The sequence below is a fragment of the Gymnodraco acuticeps genome, unplaced genomic scaffold, assembly GCF_902827175.1.
Source record: "Gymnodraco acuticeps unplaced genomic scaffold, fGymAcu1.1, whole genome shotgun sequence".
NCBI lineage: Eukaryota > Metazoa > Chordata > Actinopteri > Perciformes > Bathydraconidae > Gymnodraco > Gymnodraco acuticeps.
In genome coordinates this window covers 140,925-162,197 of record NW_022991255.1, presented here as the reverse complement: position 1 = coordinate 162,197, position 21,273 = coordinate 140,925, and the positions used below count along the sequence as shown (strand labels likewise).

The following is a 21,273-nucleotide window of genomic DNA, read 5'->3' as shown; positions in this document are numbered from 1 at the left end:
GCCAAAAAGGTCTGTCAATTTGCGACATTTATATGCTTCACCTGCGAGTGACTTCACCTTTTTTTCTCTGGCCTTCTCGGCCCCACCTTTTTCTTTTAGTTTTCTTTGATTTGTATCCATGTGTTTTCATTCTCCCTGTCTGCCGCGGCGTCTAATCCCTTCTCTTCGTGTGGCCGGTGTCAGTACCAGATATGTTCGGCCTACCAAATATGTTCGGGTGTATTTCCGTCGCATCCGTCATCCGTCATATCCGTCATATACTCACCTCCCTCTGCTCCCAGCGCTATGCTGCCACACACCGGCCGTCTGCGGAACTGCAGCCGGAGGAACTCGGTACAGCTTGTTATGTGTGAACGATCTAGATCCCTCCGCTTCCCCATAATTACCGCGACCATTTTAACTTTCATGACAGAAATGGAGAGCTTTTATGCTGAGATAAAGCAGTACGTGCTCAATGGTGGTTACCACAATCTCACCATCGCCGCTGAAAAGCATGATAAAAGGAAGGCGTTAATTCGGAGGGCATCCAAACAATACCTGATCAAAGGTAAGTAACAGAATAAGACCATGGTTAAGTCACGAACATACGTTTTTATTATGAGGTATAAACCCCCTGTACATGTGACATCATCACATCCCTTTACTTATAGGGATCAATAAAGTATATATCTATCTATCTATTTATCTAATGGTGTTTTTTGGTGCAAAAGTGATCATACCTCTAATGGTTTATCATATTGCAATTCCAACATTTTTCAGTAAATCGCAAGGACTCCACAGCTTGTTTCTCCTTTTTCTTTTTATACACACTTTACATTACTGTAGTTGTTACGTCTAAACCACATTTGCCACTGGATTTCTTGAACAGCTTTTAGTCATAATGTCATCTCTACACATGTCTAAATGATTGTTTTGTTGTTCCTGTTGTGCCAGCTGGAGATTTGTACTACACATACAAGGACAATGAGAGGATGGTTGTGTGCACCAAGGACCAAATTATCAATGTCCTGAAGGAGTGCCATGATAACCTGGGTTCCGGAGGTCATGCAGGGAGAAGGCGCACCACCGAGAAGGTTTTGGCAACGTACCACTGGTCCACTATGCGGGAGGACGTGAAGAAATGGGTGGGAGTTTTTGACTGACTGACTGATTATTGATCTACAGAAATGTGTTGTATGTGTACATTGAAACAGAGTGAGACATGTGTGGATCTCATTGGCCCACTTCCCTCCACTGCTAAGGGCAAAAGGTACTATCATGATGGGCTGAAGCATGTGTAACCTCCTTTAAAGGTTCTAAACGTGAAGAATCTGGTTTAAAAAGAAAGGAAATCATTTACAGTGATTCTGTATGTATTTACAACATTCTGCATTTTATATTGCAGATACATTCTAACAGCGACTGATCTGTTCACGAAGTGGGTGGTAGCAAAAACGCTCTACCACAAAACAGCTGTTGAGGTCTCAAAAAAGATTGTAAATATTCTTCTCGATTTCGGTCTTGTCGAGAAGATCATTACCGACCAAGGACGGGAATTTGTCAATGAGGTACAATAATCTATCTAATACAGTGTATGTGTTATGTGTAACAATGTAATACGATTTTTCAGGTAATTTGGTAATTGGTGTACACTAAACCATCTGCAGGTCAACCGTGGTGTTTTTGATGCACTGGGTGTAAAACACTGCATCACTTCAGCGTACCATCCCCAGTGCAATGGCCAAGATGAGCGTACAAACCAAAACATAAAAAAAGCACTTGCAAAGTACTGTGGAGAGGACCAGAATGACTGGGATTTACATCTGAGGGGCATTGTGGCGAGCATTAACACCTCAAAGCAGGTACAATGTTGTAACAAATGCAGATGGAAACAATACTCAACAGAGATACTAAAAGGAATTTTTATGCTTTCAGAGGTCAACCAAGTGCACGCCCTATTTTGCCCAGTTTGGGAGGCACCCTCGCGTCCCGGGTGTTATAAATGCTACAGTCAATGACAGGGATGATACCTCTGTTTTGGTGCCTGCTGATGAGGCAGAACAGCAGCTTGAGGCAAAGGCTGCAACCATTGCAGATTTGCACTCGAAGGTGAGAATAAAATGGCAATATTTAAAACATAATAACTCCTAAAAAATGCAAGCGTATGTTAAGGACTGTAAATGATAACTGTTACATATCTTTCTCAGATTTACCAGAACATCCAAATAGCACAACAGAGACAGAAAATCTCTTTTGAAAAACGCAAGGGAAAGAATGTGAAATCTTTCCTGATTAACGTTGGAGATGAGGTCCTAAGAGCGAATAAGAGGAAGGAGGGCCGAAAAGGTGGAAAACTGGAGTGCAACTGGTTTGGCCCTTATGTGGTTTCCTCAATCACCAACAAGGGTGTGGCAACCCTGTTGAGCTCAACAGGAGCTCAGCTGAGACAGAGTGTGAATGTGTCTCAGCTGAAGCCCTTTATCAGGCCTATGTTGAGAGGTATTTTGATTATCAATACAAGGACACATTTTAGGTATACTTCATGTGTGGTACTTCAATAATACTGTTTATTTTTTGTCTATCTAATAACAGCTGAACCGAAGTTGGATTCGGAGGGGTCAGTTGCTGACCACCAGTATGCCCTCTCTGGTGCGAAATACGCAAAGGATCTACATCCGATTCAAGACAAGCTGGTAGATATATGTTTACTTCATGCACAGTGATGGAGGTGCATTGTTTTGATTTTAATTTTTCTATGTTTTCTATTGGCTTGAAGTATGTTTTGCAATCTGTTATTTGCAGCTCAGCTATGTGCTAGACCACAATAGGCCTGGAGCAGAGGTCATTGTGAAGGAGGGTGATGTGTGCCTGACCAGAGAGGACTTTTGGAGCCTGGGTCTTCCTCAGTGCATGGAGTCAAATGTAGGTATACTTGAGCTTTCCTCCCAACTTCATCTTGTCTCAAATAAATGGCACAGGTAACTTACTGTTGTTACTGTTTCAGATTGGAAACACGTGCCTGAAGATGGTACAAGAAGCCAAAGACATGTCCGGTTTTCAACAGACATCATTGGCCTGCTTTTTTCTTTTGAATAACACATATTTTCTAAATAGCTGTTTAGTGGTGAAACTCCAATCTCGTGAAGTGTGGTTGTCTCTTGTTGTTGAACATACTTCTATGAAGATTTCATTTTTTTTGAAAAACTATCAATATAGGGCAAAGATATATACATCGTGGATATGTATGTGGTTCCTACCTGGAAGTCCAAAACAGCTGACGTGTTGGCCAGTTTTCCAGTAAGTTCCTGTTGCTTGAGACCTATGTTTCTTGAAATTGATATACAGCAACTTAAAATCCCTTGTTTAAAATACTAGGCTGACCAATTGGCCACCAAGGACATGGTTTTCATCCCTGCCTGGAGTCGGCAGCAAGGAAAGGCAGATCACTATTTGCTTTGCGTGAGTCTGTTCCAAATGATCTCACCAGCATGTACAAAATGAACATAAGTTGTGCTGTGTGGTTTTCTTCTGGTGTTTGATTATGTCTAATTTCAGCTATTTTGTCAATGGTTGACAGGTGATCAAGCCAGCAAAGAGAGAGTTATATTTGCTCGACCCTCTTAAGCCAGATGGCTTTGGGGACAATTCCTACAAGGACATATTTAGGTTTTTGTAACATGATTACCCCCTCACCGTTCTGTGGCTTGTATGGGAGTTCTAAATAGTTTATAGTATTCTAATACTGCAGTAACCATCTTGTAGACCAGGGGTCTGAATCTGATCAAATTCATTTATAATATATCTCCATTTCCACAAAGTCTGGAGTGTCCTTAGTGGAACCAAAAGAAAAAGAGTCTGCAACAGGATGCTATGAATTATAATATTCATTTTGTTATAAGCCTTGTTCAAAGGTTGTTTTCAAGTTCAGCTTTGTTCAGCGGCTGGTAAACGTATTTTTGTTTGTTTTATTTTAGCCCCGTTCAGTGGCTTTCATAACTTTCCTCTTTTAAGGCATGCAATAGTTCAATGTAAGGAAATCCAAAAACATGAATTATATTGTGTATAGCGTTCCTTCACCAAATCAATTCCCATGTCTTATCATTTCTTTTGACAGTGACCTAGCGCACCGCATTGCTCCAGGTCAGTGGACAGTAAAGTTCGGCAGAGACATCAAGGTACATTTCTCCACCATCTCATACACCTGCTTTCACATGTCTTTATTTTCCATTTGACCATGAACATCACTGTTATATTCCAAATTCTTACAGGGTTAGCCTCACCAAACCACGGGCAATGACTGTGGTGTCTTCATACTGATGGTAAATTCCTCCCTTGACACTTTTTTTTAAGGGGTTTTGTTAGTTTTTGAAACTCATAACTTAACAGATCTTTATCCTTTCACAGTATGCACTCAACTTCAGCACAGATGCTCTACTTTGGTTTACCGAGGTCAGTATTTATCCTCTGAGTTAGTATTTCAGGGGGAAGAGGGGGCTAACATTGAGTAGACAAATGATGAGGTTCCATTCATTTTCAACTTTATTATTGTTACATTTTCTTTTAGCGGGACATAGCACAGATCCGGAAATGGTGGTGCATTATGCTCATGGAACGGTACCAGATTGAAGGGTAAATCATACATTTTAAATGTTACTTTATAGACAACAGTTTCTTTGACACTGATTTACATTTTCATCCTGATATTATGTGATTTTTATAGCCACGGACAGATCCAGATTATTTAACACATGCATACATATTGATAATTGTATACACATGTAATTAAACAATCACATGACCCACACCTTATATTTTCCTTCAAAGGTCCAGTTTCAAAAGTCCGACATGTGCTTCATATTGGAGGTAATATCTTTTCAGTGAAGCAGTAACTGTTTTTTGTTTAAAAAACGACCTGTGATCACGGCAGAATTTCCAACTATTATGTCTCACTGCTTTTTTTAACTTTATTGATAGCTGTTTTTTACCTCAAGGAGAAGAATAACAAAACATAAGAAAAATGTGTGTGATATATTCAACATTAATATTAAAAATGTGTCTTTTTGCTACCTGAAGCCCAAAGAATCTTGGTATTTCGATTGTGCTGGCAACAGTCTAGTCAATGTGTTGTTAAATATGTTTGATCTAGTCTGACCAATACTTCACAGCTGCCAAACTGTCTTCTCTCGGACCTTCTGATGGAAGTGGTTCTCCAGGAAGGTGACAAAGCGTACTCATCACTCACTCTAGTGTGTACCACCTTCAGAGACACAATGTCCACTGTGTCTTTCAGAAGAGGGGCCCACTTTCGCTGGCTTGAGAGTAAGTGATTCAGTGAAGGTGCAGCAGTATACGACAGCTGTGGTGTCTATGCATATTTTTAATGGCTCTATTGAAATGCTTGTTTTACACAGGTGTTGCTACATGGAGTTTGTTCTCTGCTTCATACAAGCAGGATTTCAACGTCATGTACACCATTGACACCTGCCGTGGATGCTTGGAGCCTTACAAAAACTGCAAACCAGGTAGACTTCTTATTCTGGATAATAATGTTTATGTGTCATTACATATTTAGTGTGTTGTGGTCCTAGTGTGATTCAATTACAATATTTTCTTTTTCTATTCATAGGATATGTTGGGAAAGGTAAAAGAGGAGAATTGCAGGGCATCTACTCTGATGACCAACATCCAGGCTATTGCAGTCCCTTCTGCAACCAGATATCATAGGTAAAGATTAACTCACACAAACAAATGTCAGAATAGACTAAATTGTCACTGCAATTAATGAAGATCATCATTTGATATCTTACCTTCAAGTTTGGTTTTCCCGGACGCTGCCCGTCGTGGACTTCGGGTCGTGGACTTCGGGTCGTGGACTTCGGGTCGTGGCTGAACCTGTCTCTGCAGTCCTGCCTTGGGTCATGCTGCTTCCCTGATGGCTTCCTCATATATTCTGAACAATCTGTGCTGTTTTCCTATCCACATGTAAAAGGAACTAGAAGGATTTCTTGATACTAAGGGCTGTAGAGAAAAGTTTGGAGCTTTTTCCATTAACGTTGAAGTTCAAATTCTCAATAAACACTTGAATGCTGTGCTGTCTTTCTATTTACTTGAATGTGTGAATTCATTCAGTTGGGTAGGTAAGCTTGGGATGGATATATGAAATATATACATACAAAAAATTAGAGACTCTTTCCAATGAAAGTAGCTAGCCGCAATAGCTCCAAGATTGCTATATCTAGTTTGTAGGTCGCCAAGTTGGCATCATTGACAGTTCGTCTCTTAAAGCCTCTAAAGCTCTGCAACAAAAAAGGATCATTATGAATGTAAATACTATACATGGTAATGCAGCAGGGCATAGTGCGATGAGGCAGGCAGGCAGAACCAGATTTATTTCTAAATATTTGTCGATCAATATTAGGCTACACTAATATAAGGCTACTAGTATTATGATATTACTGCAATAATATTCCAGTGGTGGCTGCTTAAGGTTGTTTCTGGCTCGTTTGATCCAAACATTGTCCAAAGCTCAAAATGTATTGTAATAGATGTAAGAATTCTCAAAATGTACAATATGTTTTGATCCAACACAATATTCTGATTCAATCCATATATGTTAGGGGTTTTTTTTTCACCAAAATAAATAGACTGCCTTCTCTCCAGCTCACCGCACACAAAGGGGGGGGGGGGGGGGGTGGGGGGGGGGGGGGGGGGGGGGGGGCATCTGTATTAACGGGTCAGTCTATAAGCACTCTAATAGCACCATAAATTACATTTAAATAACCACAAAAAGACAATTATTGTTTCCGATATTGATTTAACGAGATGCTGTTATAACATGGAAACGGCTTAATTTAAAAAAATAAGCTTCAAAAATGTTTTATGAAGCACACTGGGTACAGCCCTGTAATACATGTGTTCCGTGTGTATATAGTCTTACGCAAGAAACACATAGCATGAACAGACTGCAACAAAACCAGTCTTACAAAACAGACTTCTGCTAAACTGGTGCAGAAGCAAAGCATCTACCTTAGATGAAGTTCACACAGAACTGTGGAAAAGGGAGAACATCTGTACTTGCTTTCAACGACATGATCAGGCTTATATATTATAAAAGTGTTGGCTAAAGTAACGCAGAATATATATATTTTTTAATTGTAAATAATTAAGTACACACACATAACAAGCTGTACCGAGTTCCTCCGGCTGCAGTTCCGCAGACGGCCGGTGTGTGGCAGCATAGCGCTGGGAGCAGAGGGAGGTGAGTATATGACGGATATGACGGATGACGGATGCGACGGAAATACACCCGAACATATTTGGTAGGCCGAACATATCTGGTACTGACACCGGTCTTTTTTCTTCTTCGTGTGTTATTATTTGACAGATAAGAACCACACAACTGCATTAGCGGCCGCTGTCGCCCTCTGTGGCCGTCAGCGCAACTTAAATTATGACGTTAAACTATTTTTCTTTAAAGGGCCGGCCGGCCGTCAAGGGCCCTTGACGACCGGCCGTTCTGTGGTTCTCCAGATTCTACAGATGGCCAGTCCGCCCCTGGGGGGTACTGTAAGGTTTCAGCGTTAGAGTTATTTTAGTTTATTGTTTTGTGTTTATTCTTGTGACCTTGCATTTTATTTTGGTATTGACTCCAGTGGCGGCGCCAGAGATTAACTCTAGGGGTTGCTGTGGGGTAGCTTGACGTTTCATAGAGGGTGCTCAAACATTACCAGCGCTATAGTTGAATTTTCTACTGCAACACTCCCCGCACACACACACACAGTGCAGTTACAATGAAGGCTCGATAATCAGCTCACGGCATATAGGCAGGGGTAAAGTGCTATTTTTACAAGTGGGGATTGGACCACACGTCCTCTAGGAGGGACCTCACCTCCTCTAATGGGGTCCGGGGGCATGCTTCCCCGGGAAGGTTTTTTTTTTAAATATTGAAGTTAAAAGCATCAATCTGGTGCACTTTGAGAGCAACGTGAAGAGATCTATGGATACATCCCTCAACACCCAGATGAAACAGAACTGTAAACAGATTTTCTATTTCTTTATAGATATTTTACAACTCCCCTTTTAAAACAAACCGTTTGAGACCCACTGAGATAACTAGACTAAAGATAACTATCTAAACACTGAGAGTCCTTTACTTCACCTGAGCTGAGGTTATCTGAGACTCTCAGTCTGACAGGAGAGAGTTCTCCCTCCACCTTGTTGTTGAAAAAGCTCCTTATATCCGTTAGCTTGGCTAGCTAGCACCAGATGCTAACCACAACGATCTCCAGTAGATAGGCCTACCCACCGGTGCGTGAGCTCTCTCGCTCGCTCGCGCACGCACACAAAATGGCTCGTGCCACACACACACAGAGCAGAGCTTGAATGAAACACAGAGACCCAGAAGTAAGCTACTTGTACTCATGAGGCCAGGGACGTTTCTTCCTATAGGCGGACTATGCGGGGGCATAGGGACCCGCGGCCACTAAACATTGTGAACACTTATTTTCAAGTGACTTTTTTTACATTCATATGTTCACGCTGTGGTTTGGAACTGCTTTTGAATGTTATTAGGCATTTTCTTATGGAAAATGTTGTGCATAATCAGTACTGTTTTAAGCTGTACTATCTCAACACATTTTAATAGATTGAGTTTTTTTAAATATGGGAGTTGTGTGTTCATATTTACCAACACCACAGACTATTCGTAATACTTTTTTTTGGGATGTTATTATTTTTTGTAGATATGTTAAGTACGTGTTTCCCCATATTTCGGAGCAGTAGTAAAGGTAAGGGATAAATAGACTGTTATAAAGAGTATTTTAATTCAAGAATGTTCTTAGTATGATACAAAATCCCTATTGTTTTTGACAGTTTAGTCTGTACATAATTTATATGGTGCTTCCAATTGAGTTTTTCGTCAACAAGCAGTCCTAAAAATGTACATGCACAAATTTTTCCATCTCGGTATTGCAAATCTGTATAATGCAGTCATTTCTACTCTCAGACTTTGTATTGAATAACATGTCCTTTGTTTTGGCCACATTAAGGGATAATTGATTTACTGCAAACCAGTTACATAGTATTTCTAATTCTGCATTCACAATTTTAGCAAGATCGCCAAGATTATGATGGGAGCAGAGAATTCAAAGTTCAGGTTCAGCCTCAATATATTTGGGGAGAACTAAAATGAGCCGTCTTTATTTGTAGACAGCCAAGCCCCCTCCTGTGTTCGGTGAAGCATTATATGCTTACAAATCCAATGTAGGATAAACACGACTAAACTGCAATGATAGCAAAGCTGTGGCTTGGGTTTTTGGGGTAATAAAGTCAAAATCATCGTTGGGCTGTCAGCCAATGAGTGACGTCTGAGGAAGATGAAAAATGTAAATTAAACGTTGTTGAGAAAATGCTGCATCTCTTGCATTCATTGACATAGAGGAGCCTTATTGTTTACCTTTTTTATATCATTTTTTGTAATATTCAATTGCTTGGTTTTCGTGAAATTAGCCTGTTTTCCTATTAAAGTGTAACAGATTGATGCATCTCCACAGATCATCTTAAAGGCTTCGGAATCCCCCCAGTGTAGTTAAAAAACTGTAAAAACTAGGGCCCCCAAACAGCATCTTGCATAGGACCCCCAAAAAGCTAAAAACGGCCCTGCATGAGGCTATGCTATTATGTGCAGAATCCCTCTCGCTTTCAGATGGTTTTGATTGAGTGTCCACACGTGGACGATCAAAAAAAAAAAAAAACGATCAATTTTTCACTTTGCTGTTAGCAAATAAGTTGGCGCTCTAGCTAACAGGAAGTCACTCAAGTGTCACAAAGTCATTTAGCCTATGGGTAGGTCAAAAATCGAATCGGTGCTGGCCATTGGCCTAATCATATCACCTGTGTTGGCTTTATGTTTTTGGTCAAAAATGTGTTTGTTTCACATTTGCATTGATGTAATCAATACTATTTCTAATTTAATTTAATACAAATTATTATTATTATTTTCGAAAAAAAATAAAACATTTCTTGGGGGTGCTTAGGGGGTGCTTTGGCAATCATGGGGGGTGCTTCAGCACCCCCTAGCTCCCCCCTGGCGCCGCCCCTGATTGACTCTACCATCTCTTTTCAGGTGTCTACACTTCCTGTATTTGTGTGTCACCTGCCAGCTTGATTGTGGTCTCCTGCTCATGATTGTTTTCACCTGTGCCCCATTACCTATTGTGTGTGTATATAGCCCTTCTCTCCTTTTGTCTTTTGTCGATTCGTCTTGTCTAAACACCAAGTCCATGGTTGCGTTCCAATAATCCAAAAATCAGCTCCTAAGTTCTAACCCTATCTCCTATTCCTTGACCTCTGAGTGAAACGTCACGGGGTTAAGGGATAGTGGATAGGAGAATTCAAAAGGACTTAGGAGAAGAGACTGCGGTGCTTTAGAGAATCCGAATGCACTTTCACTATCCGAAGTGTTTATGATGCGCCAGCGGACGTCATGAATGTGCGTCTGCTGCTGTGGGGAAACTATGGAAACTACAGTTTTCTATACAGCGGACTACAACATGGATGTTTAATAAGAACGAGGGACTACTGTAAACTCATCTAGAGACTCTGCACCGTGCTCTGATGCTGTTGCTTTTTGCTTTATGAACGTGGACAACAGAGAAACATATTCTTCATGACCAAAGTTGGATTTGAAATAAAAAAGGAAAGTGACATTTTTGCTCGTCACCCTCTCCCTCCGGTCCACATTAATACAAATGATCCCAATACGTATGATTGTATGAACTAAATATCTTAAAATAAATACAAATGTATTTATTATAAACGTTAGTCCTTAACATCTATCACTGAGTATATCACCATTCAAACATCTTTTAAAAGTTGAACAAACCCCACACAGCTCAGTAAAGACTGTGAGATGTTGACTTTATTTGATCATTTCAGTAAAAACTAACGTTCATATTTCTCTTTTTGATTATAATACTGATGAACGTTCAGAAAAAAGCACTTTGGCAACTTACCACCTACGTTTTAAAATGCTTAATAAGCACCGTAACTTTCATGATATAATTTCTCGGTCATAATCGGTTGTTTCCGTGACTGTTGAGTGACGGCAAATGATGCGGCCGCAATGCATTGTGGGGCAGCATTTTCTCCTCTCCTTTCGGTAAGGGAGGTCCAGTGGTTCCTAAGCTAAAGGAGGTTATAAAGGAAGTTTGAAACCTCCTTTCCTTTCATTTGGAGAATTGGAACGGCTCTGATCATGGCTGCCAGTGACGTACTTCCGGGTCATTTCACTTGGTTAGGAAGGTTCCTAAACTAAATGGACTATTGGAACGCAACCCATGTCTGTATTCCCTCGTGTACTATTGAGCAACCTAGTCGAACATAGAGAACTTTTGAGTGTCCTAGTTGATCCTAGTTATCTTTTACTTTGAAAAGTCTTTTATAAAATAAAAGATATTTTTGAAGTCAAAACCGAATCGTGCATCTGAGTTCCTGTGAGTCCTTCGTGTCACAAATTGTGGTGGCTCTTGTCGTGGTAAGCGTAAAGTAATACAGACGGTTTAGAGCATGGTGGTTACTTTATTCAGGCTTGTACTTTCCATGTCATTTCGTAGTAGCATGACCAGTCGTGTCCACATCCGGTCTCCTACATCCTGTAAGCTCAGCTAACACCACATCTCCCTTTCTTAAGAAAACAGAACAGACTGTCACATTTATATACTGTGACTCAGAAAATGCAAAATCAGGTGATAAACTGAAAACTCTGCAAGAACCTCAGAACATGTCATCACACTTCTTTCTGCACAATCACATAGCTATTTACTCAAAAATAGAACATTGCACTCTTAAGGCTTCTCATGAAAAATAACAAAAACAACCACTGAGTCAGGCAATATCTTTGTGAGCATAAGTGATCTAAACATCAAAACACAAAAGTATTCAACATTCTTCCCTTTTCACATCGTCTTTTTTTTTTCACATTAATTTGTCTCCCCCCCAGTTCACAAGTCCAGTCTGTGAGGTTTTACCACCACTCTGCCATACCTAGTGGTAGGGCCGTGTGTGTGTGTGTACGGACAGGTGTGTGCCCCTTGGGAGTCTGTGTTGGTGACTCAGGTTGTTCTGGAGAACCCAGTGTAGGCTCACCTGGTTGGGGTGGTGTGCTGGGTGTTGGAGTGTGAGGTGTGTGTGGTACAGTCTCTGGAAAAGGGACAAGATGGTGTCTGTTCCGCCTGATGGTGCCTGAAGGCCCGTCCACTATGTAGGAACGTGAAGCTGAGTGCGACGAAACCACTGTGCCTTGAGACTTTGTATCTGTAATCCACACTGGCTGACCTGGTGTGAGCTGGCTTAGATCTCTCACACGGTGCCTTATGTTGAAATTTGCAGTGTCCTTCACCCTCCTCTCCCTTTCTTTAGCTGCCACAACAGTGCTGTCTGGAAGCTCTGGGGTGAGTAGAGAGGGATGCTGGGGCACTGGAGTGCGCAGTCTCCTGCCCATGAGGAGCTGGGCAGGACTGTAGCCATTAGCAAGTGGTGTAGCTCTATAGGCCAACAGAGCCAGATATGGATCCTTAGCTTTCTTTAGCAGCTGTTTCACAGTCTGAACGTATACTCTGAGCGAACCTAGGGCTACTAGTGACATGTTTGAACCCGTAGGCTACTGCAAAGTCCTTGAACTGTTGACTGGAGTACTGGGGGCCATTGTCACTAAAAAAAATCTCTGGGACCCCATGTCTAGAGAATATTGATTTGAGATGCACAATAACATCCTGAGATCGTGTGGGAGTTAGTTTGGCAATCTCTACATACCTAGAGTAGTAGTCCACTACTAGTAGGTAGTTATCATGGTTGAGTGTGAATAAATCAGAACCTACTTTTTGCCATGGTCTCTCTGGGAGCTCACTGGACATTAATGGCTCCATAGGATTGCCACGCTCTTTGATGCATGTTTTGCAATTTCTCACCAGCTCGTTTAGTTGGCCGCTCAAGCCAGGCCACCATACCGTCTCTCTGGCCCGCTCTCTGCACCTGGTCATCCCCTGATGTCCCTCGTGTAGTGCATCAAGGACAGTGTTGCGCATCGCTGTGGGAATGACTAGTCTGGAGCCCATGAGCAGGAGTCCATTATGTACAGTAAGTACAGCTCTATCAGGCCAGTAAGCTTTAACTGGACCTGTGAGCTGGCTGCGGTCAGGCCATCCTCTCTGACAGTGTGACATGACCTCCGAGCAAACACTGTCTTCCTGCAGTCGCTCTCTCAGTTGTGCCATGTATGTTGAGCTGGCAGGCATGCTATTGATGATTTCATCCACATAGATGTTTGTGTCTTCCATTAAGTCGTTGTCTGTCAGTTTTGAACTTGAGTTTTGACTGACAGGTGAGCGTGAGAGAGTGTCGGCTGTAAACAGGGCTTTGCCAGGTGTGTGTGAGATTGTGTAACTGTACCTCATGAGTCTGAGTCGAAACCGCTGGATCCTGGGAGGAAGCTCAGTTAGTGCCTGGTGACCTAGCAGGCTGACAAGTGGCTTGTGGTCAGTTTCCATGGCAAAATGTCTCCCAATTAGGAAGTCTCTAAAACGCTCGCACCCCCATGTCAATCCTAGCGCCTCCTTCTCCACCTGGGCGTACCTCTGTTCTGTCTCTGTCATAGAGCGCGATGCGTACGCGACTGGTTTCCACTGCTCTCCCTCCTTCTGTAGGAGGACCGCACCCAGTCCGTAGGAAGAGGCATCCGCAGACAGTTTCAGCTCTTTGTTGGGGTCGTAAAGTGTCAGCACTGGAGGTGATGTGAGATCATTTTTCAGCTGGTCAAACGCTTTCTGTTGTGCACAGCCCCAGACCCACTGATACTTCTTTGAGAGAAGGTCTCTCAGCGGCTTGTCCTTTTCGGCTAAACCTGGAATGTATTTTCCCAGCTGGTTTAACATTCCCAGGAAACTGCGAACCTCTCCTGTGTTGGACGGCTCTCTCATGGACATGACAGCCTTTACCTTGTCTGGGTCTGGCTGCACACCGTCAGCTGACAGAATATGACCTAGGAACTTGACTTCACGTTTGCTTAGCTCACACTTCTCCATGTTTAGTGTGACCCCGGCGTCTTGGAGCTTGTTGAGGACAGTGTGTAGTCTGATGTCGTGCTGCTGTTGATCTCTCCCCCAGATGAGGACATCATCCATGTGACATACAACCCCCTGCAGCCCGTCGATAATCATTGACATGCGCCACTGAAAATGTTCTGGGGCTGACGCTATGCCGAAGGGCAGTCTGTTAAAGTAAAAGCGCCCAAAGGGAGTTATGAACGTTGTGTACAGTGACGACTCGGGGGACAATGGAATCTGCCAAAATCCTCTGTTGGCATCTAACTTGCTGAAGATCTGGGCTCCTGCCAGAGATCCAATTGTCTGCTCAACTGAAGGCAATATGTATTTCTCTCTGCGAACTGCTTCGTTGAGGCGGGTGAGGTCGACGCAGATGCGCACTGAGCCAGTCTTTGTAGGCACCAGAACCATGCCCGAACACCAGTCGGTCGGCTCTTCAACTCTGGAGATGACCCCAATGTCCTCCATTTTTTTTAGCTCCTCTTTCACTTTGTCGAGTAGAGGGATGGGGACCCGTCTAGGTGTGGCCAGGGAATAAGGAATAGCGTCTGGCCTGAGTTTAATAGTGTATGGCTGCTGCATCATACCTAAACCCTGACACAACTTTGGGTAGGACTCTTCCATTTCTGATTTCTCTATGCTGTCTGCTCTGTAGACTAGTTTAAGCTTTACACTTGCTGGTCTGCTTAACAAGGCTACGTTTAAGTCCTTGACAACGTAAACATCCTCCTGTATCACCTGCTCTCCTTTGCATAGTGACTCTGTATCTGCCTAAAACAGATAGAAGCATGCGACCTGGGCCAAATAGTGGTCTGTCAGGCTTAGCTAACTGTGTGTTGCTCTCAGCAATGGCATAGTAGGTCTGGGCTGGAATAACTGAGACATGAGCTCCTGTGTCTATCTTAAACCTGACCTTATGGTCCCTTATAGTCAAATCAGCATACCATGGGTCTAAACCTGCATCTACTGAGCCTAGGAACAAGGCAGTGTCATCATCATCATAGCAACTTTCTGTTTCTACAGCATGTACTGCTTTGGTAGATTTACATACTTTACTGTAATGACCTCTCTTTCCACATGCATGACATGCCACCTCTCTGGCTGGGCACTGTGCATTTGCATGACCAGGGGACTTTCCACATCTGTAGCATGACTGGCGATCAGATGATGGCTGTGGTTTTGTTGATGGGTGCATTGGTTGATGAGGGGACTTTGGGGTGAAAGGGTTTTGTCTTCTGCCTTTTGTTACTGCATCAACGTCTATTCTACCCCCTCCTCTGAGGTGTGTTTGCTGCCTTTTAATCACTTCGGACTGTCTGGCCATATTGACTGCATCCTCTCAGCTAGACTGGTGTCTCTCAACCCCACTACGAGCCGGTCTCTTATTAACTCGTCGCGGAGTGCTCCGTATTTGCAGTTTTCTGCTAGGGCATACAATGCAGTAATGAAAGCGTCTACAGCCTCGTTTGGTTGCTGCACTCTCTGATTGAATCTTGCCCTCTCATATATCACATTCTTTCTAGGCACAAAGTACGTTTCAAGTGTGGCTTTTACCGAAGTGTACTGCTGTCTCTGTGCGTCGGATAAATCATGACCCGGTAGGATGTCGTCTGCTTCATCCCCCATGCAGTAGATCAGCGTGTTCACCTGGTTAGCTTCTGTGCTAAGATGGAGGTTGCTGGCCAGTCTGAATCTCTCGAACCTGCGTATCCATCGTTCCCAGTCCTGAGGCTTTGCAAAGTCGAATGCTTCAGGTGGTTGGATGGTGAACGTAGCGCTCGGAGTAGCGTTAGCATTAGCCTGTAGCTGGGGAGGTTGTGGAGGCTGTGTAGCCGGTGCGGCTGCAGCTCCGTCGTCGTCTAACATCTCGCCGCTTGCAGACGTTAACTTTCCACAACTCTCTTTCCAACTTCAACCTAGCTCTTTACCGCTGCCCACGTTCTGACACCCATGTCGTGGTAAGCGTAAAGTAATAAAGACGGTTTAGAGCATGGTGGTTACTTTATTCAGGCTTGTACTTTCCATGTAATTTCGTAGTAGCATGACCAGTCGTGTCCACATCCGGTCTCCTACATCCTGTTAGCTCTATCACAATAAAAGCATAACAGCTAACACCACAGCTCTATTCAGATGCTAAAATCATACTTGTAGACAGATTGTGGAAGATAATGGGAGAAGGAGCTACCATCACGTATGAAAGGCCACATTTGAATAGTGTAGAAAACCGTCTTGCAAATTTACATTTCAATCTTGAACAATGAAAAGCGGTAGCAGTAACAAAGTACATTTACTTAAGTACTGTACTGCTCCACTCCCATTCAGGCAAATAGTGTACTTTATCCTGCGCTACATTTATTTGATAACTTTAGTAACTTTTAAGATTCAGAACAATACAAAATATAATCAAGAAATATTTTATCATGTATTATTCTAGGTTAAGATAAAAAACTTTATTGATCCCATGGTGAATGTCATAAGCTACCCAGCTGTATATAATGTAATTTAAATCAGCTCCTCCTTTACCAGCTGCAACATTAAGGTGATGAGCACATTAATCCATCAATAATTATAATACAATAATATATATATATATTATTATGTTATTGTTATATTACCGTCATGGTGAGGTTGGAAGTACTCTCCCTCCTTCTTGTGAAGGGCTCCAAAAACTGCAGCCTGGTCAGGATCCACTGTTGCTTGGGCGGACTTTCTTTGGCCAACTGTCGCGGGAGGTGTGAAAGTGACGTAACGTGCGCGGATCCGTTACGTTTGGACCAATCAACGGACTTCCTCACACACACACACACTCACACACAAAATCATAAGAACATGGCCATAACCAATAACATACCATATCCAATATGAAAAAACATTGAAACTTGTTTATTTATTGGTTTTTGGTTCATTTATAGTTGTGAGTGTGTCTAGGCTCCTGAACCAGCCTCACCCGTCTCCCTCCACTCCCCCCTGCTCCTCTTTGAGGCAGCAGCAAAGACTAGTTTAAGCTCTCAACAAGTTTTTAAAGTTTATCTTACCTTTAGTTTTTTCACCTAGTTAACATTTTTTATTTATTATTCATGCATATTTTACTAATCACTCCCCCTTCAAATGGAAATATATGTTTACATAAATGGTGACCAAACCATTTGAGACCCACTGAGAACTTAGACTAAGTTAACTAAACACTCAAGAGTCCTTTACCTCACCTGAGCTGTAGTTATTAGTCTCTTAGTCTCTGAGCTACATTACCACATTACCACATTGCATTACCACAGCTTCTGGCACTATATCGGACTGGGCCACTATGCTAAATTGTTTTAATGAGCATTTTGTGTCCTGTGGCTCTCTGTTTGATTCTGTCACTAACTCTGCTTCTGTGAACACCACAGTCTGTGACTCTGAAAAACGTGTTTTGGAAAACCCTTTTAGTTTGACTTATTTTACTGTTGATGTTGTTCGTGAAGCTTTAACCAAGTTAGATCCTAAGAAACCTGCTGGCCCGGACAACGTAGAACCTTTCTTTTTAAAGATAGCTGCAGATTTTGTTGCTCCACCCTCATTACTCTTTTTAACCTCTCCCCAGGGGCGGTTCTAGGGGGGGGGGGGGGGGCAGTGCCCCCTAACACTGACTTTGGACCCCCCTGTGGCCCCCCTAAAAATGAAAAAAAAAAAAAAAGGTTTATGATTAAACGATTTCTTGGCTGACGGAATAGGCGGAAGTAACAATTTGTGTCACTCTAGTCCAGGGGTTCTTAAAGTGCGGCCCACGGGCCAATGGCGGCCCTCGGAAATGTTTCTGGCGGCCCGCGATAGTTAATGTGACACACTGAAATGCATGCGTTATATTTTAATCCTCCATGGTTGTATCTAGTAAGAATTAGAATGAGTAGCTTTCCAGCGGTATCTCCTGTGAGACTGTAACCAGGGCACAGCAGCCAATATGGCTGCTCAAAGCAGCTTGACTTTACACTGTGTGGGATTGGTGGATTTGTGTGTCCGTCAAGGAAATCTCGGCCGGCAGCCATCATGGTCTGAAATGACCAATGGACATCGAGAAATTACTAAGGGCCTACCCACCAAGTAAAAAAAACATAAACCACGTGTCTCCTATCAGTTTACGAGAGAGAGAGAGACAGATAAAATGGCTAAAAAAAACGTTACAGTTGCCGACTTCGCTAGAGATTTTTTTCGCTAGCAGCAGTGAAGATAGAGCCTCAGAACCTGAAGTCTTCGACTCTTCTGAAGAAGAAGAATACAAAGACAACAACAAGGATCTATTTGGACATGGGTAAGTGTAAATATTACAGTAATAGTGTACTGGCAATGTGTGGGGAATACCGCGAAAATGAACAATAGGTTTATTGATATATATTTTTTATCAATAGTCATGAACTTTTTATTGGGACAAAATAGACTCTCCATTAGCAAACGTTTACTCTGTGTTAGCGTTATTTTGGTGTGTAAAAGTGAGATTACATGGGTAGATGATTAAATTAATCATTTATTCGTCCCACAACGGAGACATTTACAGTGACATGTTTTTGCCATCGATTATTTTATCAGACTGTTCTGTACAGATGAGACTTTGTCATAGATTTATTTATATGTGTGCCTGTTATTATTTTACCGTCCTGTACAGATGAGACTTTGTAATCAGATGTAGCCTATGTATATGTGTGTCTGTGATTTTATACTGAATGTAAAGTAACTGGAAATACCTGTGTGTGTGTGTGTGTGTGTGTGTGAGATCAAGAGAGACTCCTTCTGCAACCTCCCAAACTTTATTTTTATGTGTGCATTGTTATTTGTGATTGAGCAACATTTTACTTGAACTTTATTTCAATGAAATTAGTTGTAATTACTGTCCTACATTTTAATTTGTTTTACAGAGATGTTTCACAGCTGTCTGGGCCTAGTGGCCCACAGGTGGCGGCGTTTATCCAGCAGCCAGAACATCCATCTGTGCCTGCCCCCAGGTCAAGATCTACCGTGGCTCAAGGGCCTTCACCAGAGCCATCACCACCAAGGACCAGCATCACTACAGCTGCCTCCACCTCCATCTGCGGCTGCCACCAGGTCAAGATACACCTCAGCACAAAGGCTCCACCACAGCCATCACCTTCAACCCAGCCAGCAAGGAGGTCTCGTTGAGGTCTCATATAGCACTTGTACCCCCCACCTACACAGCAGCCCATGCACCATCACCCCCACCTACAAGCAGCCAGACCCACTGTCTTGGAAGACAGACAAAGACCTTAACACTGTCTTGACATTTATAATGAATAGTTGGTTGAAAGTTCTGATGTTCAATATTGTGAATAGTTAGATTTTCCAGTTTCTTATATTTATATAAATAGTTGGTTGAAAAAAACATATTTATAATAAATTGTTGGTTGAAAAAAAAAAAGGTTGAATGCTCAATTTGTATTTGTACACATCACATGAACCTTGGTATGTAATATGAAGTCATTATTCAGTCCTGATGTATCTCAGTCCCTGCTGTGGTGAAAGTAGAGTGATAAACACCTATTTTACTCAACATTTGAATTTAATGTTCTTCATTTTAGACATGAATAACACATTTATATACAGTGTAATTCAAATATTTCACTGCTTTTGTGATCCTAAGACTTTGGTAACCAAATCTAAAACAATTCGATCACATGAGTAAATTTGTGTTTTCACAAGAGTTTTGAAGATTTTCCAAAAATCGGATTTCACATTTTAAGCTTTTGAGCTACTTATCTCATCAAACAGTGTTCTAAGGCAGTGGTTCCCAAACGGTGTGCCGCGGCACACTGGTGTGCCGTGAGGCAAGTCTGGGTGTGCCGTGGGATTTTGTGACAACCATACGTTATTATTGCAATATACAACTACACAAAAATAATTATTTTTTAATTTACTATATCAGTACTTTGTAGGTTTATATGTACGTAATCTGCACGACTTGCGCGTCCACATCTCCACGTGCAGTGCTGCATAAACATGGCTGAGTCAGCGATAACTTTCGAGGGGTGGAGGTATGCCCATTATTTTGAGTTAGTCCGAAGAATAGACAGGCATGTGACGGTGAGGTGCAAACTGTGTCCAGGCCAGAAGCTGTTATCCACTGCTGGAAACACCACGTCAAACCTCAACACACACCTGCAAAGAACACATGCTAAGGTGAAGCTAACACACACGCTATTTGTTGTTTGTTTATATCACGTAGTCTGTTCTTCTTCTCTGTCTTCCGGTTGTTGCCTGTTTTGAATGACAAATACACACTACCGCCGCCTGCTGGTAAGGAAAGTTATTGCCACTCACGCATGCGCAGTTCGTACGTGCTCGGCGAGTAAAGTAACGAGTTACTTTATGTAGATAGTAACGAAGTAGTGTAATATATTACTTTTTTTAAAGTAATATGTAATATATTACATTTTTTTAGTAACGACCCCATCTCTGGAGTTGGCGTTCTCTACTCTGATTTACATGAAGAACAACAGGAGGTCACGGCTCTCTGTTGAACAGGACTTGCGAGTGCCCCTCTCCTCAGTGCCACCAAGGATTACAAAATTCTGTGCGCCCCGACAGGCACATGTATCTCACTCATTTGTAAGTCGGCAAAAATATGTACAATAGCACATGTTTCAATGCTGATTGCTGAAATGTTACATGTATAATTTGTAGTTCAGGACCATGGACCGTGCAGCTTCCTTGCATTGACAGTTCTCTGTGCTGAATTTCTGCTGAGTTTCCTTTGCCTCATTTTTTATTTTGTGACCTGTCTGGTTTAAATGAGTGTGTTGCTGCTTTGATGAAGCCTAATTTGATAAAGTTTCAAATTAATTTCTGAAATATTTCGTTAATAAATATTTCATGAGTAATATAGTTGTCTTTGTCACATTTTATTTGGTATTAGTAAATAATTATGCACATTTACAGATATTTTACATGATATGAGTGATAACACGTGTTATAAGGGCTATTTTGCACAATAGGTGTGCCTTGAGATTTTTACTTGTCCTTTGGTGTGCCTTGGGCACACAAAGTTTGGGAACCACTGCTCTAAGGTGAGCAATATGCATATATAGCAAGACCAGAGATTGTCCTGAACATTTTGATATTGAACACATGGGGCGCCATGTTAGAAGAAATACATTTAAAAGGTGATTTAAGAAAACATCTAAAAATCGAGAAAATACCCTTAGACTCC

At 42.0% G+C, this 21,273-nt stretch overlaps 1 long non-coding RNA gene across 1 annotated transcript; it reads left to right on the top strand.

Annotated features, from left to right (window-relative positions):
• The first annotated feature begins 1,063 nt into the window (after window positions 1–1,063).
• LOC117561972 lies at window positions 1,064–1,710 on the top strand. Its single transcript, XR_004571469.1, has 3 exons — window positions 1,064–1,124; window positions 1,385–1,547; window positions 1,647–1,710. It is a non-coding gene; the product is annotated as an uncharacterized LOC117561972 (long non-coding RNA).
• The last annotated feature ends 19,563 nt before the right edge of the window (window positions 1,711–21,273 follow it).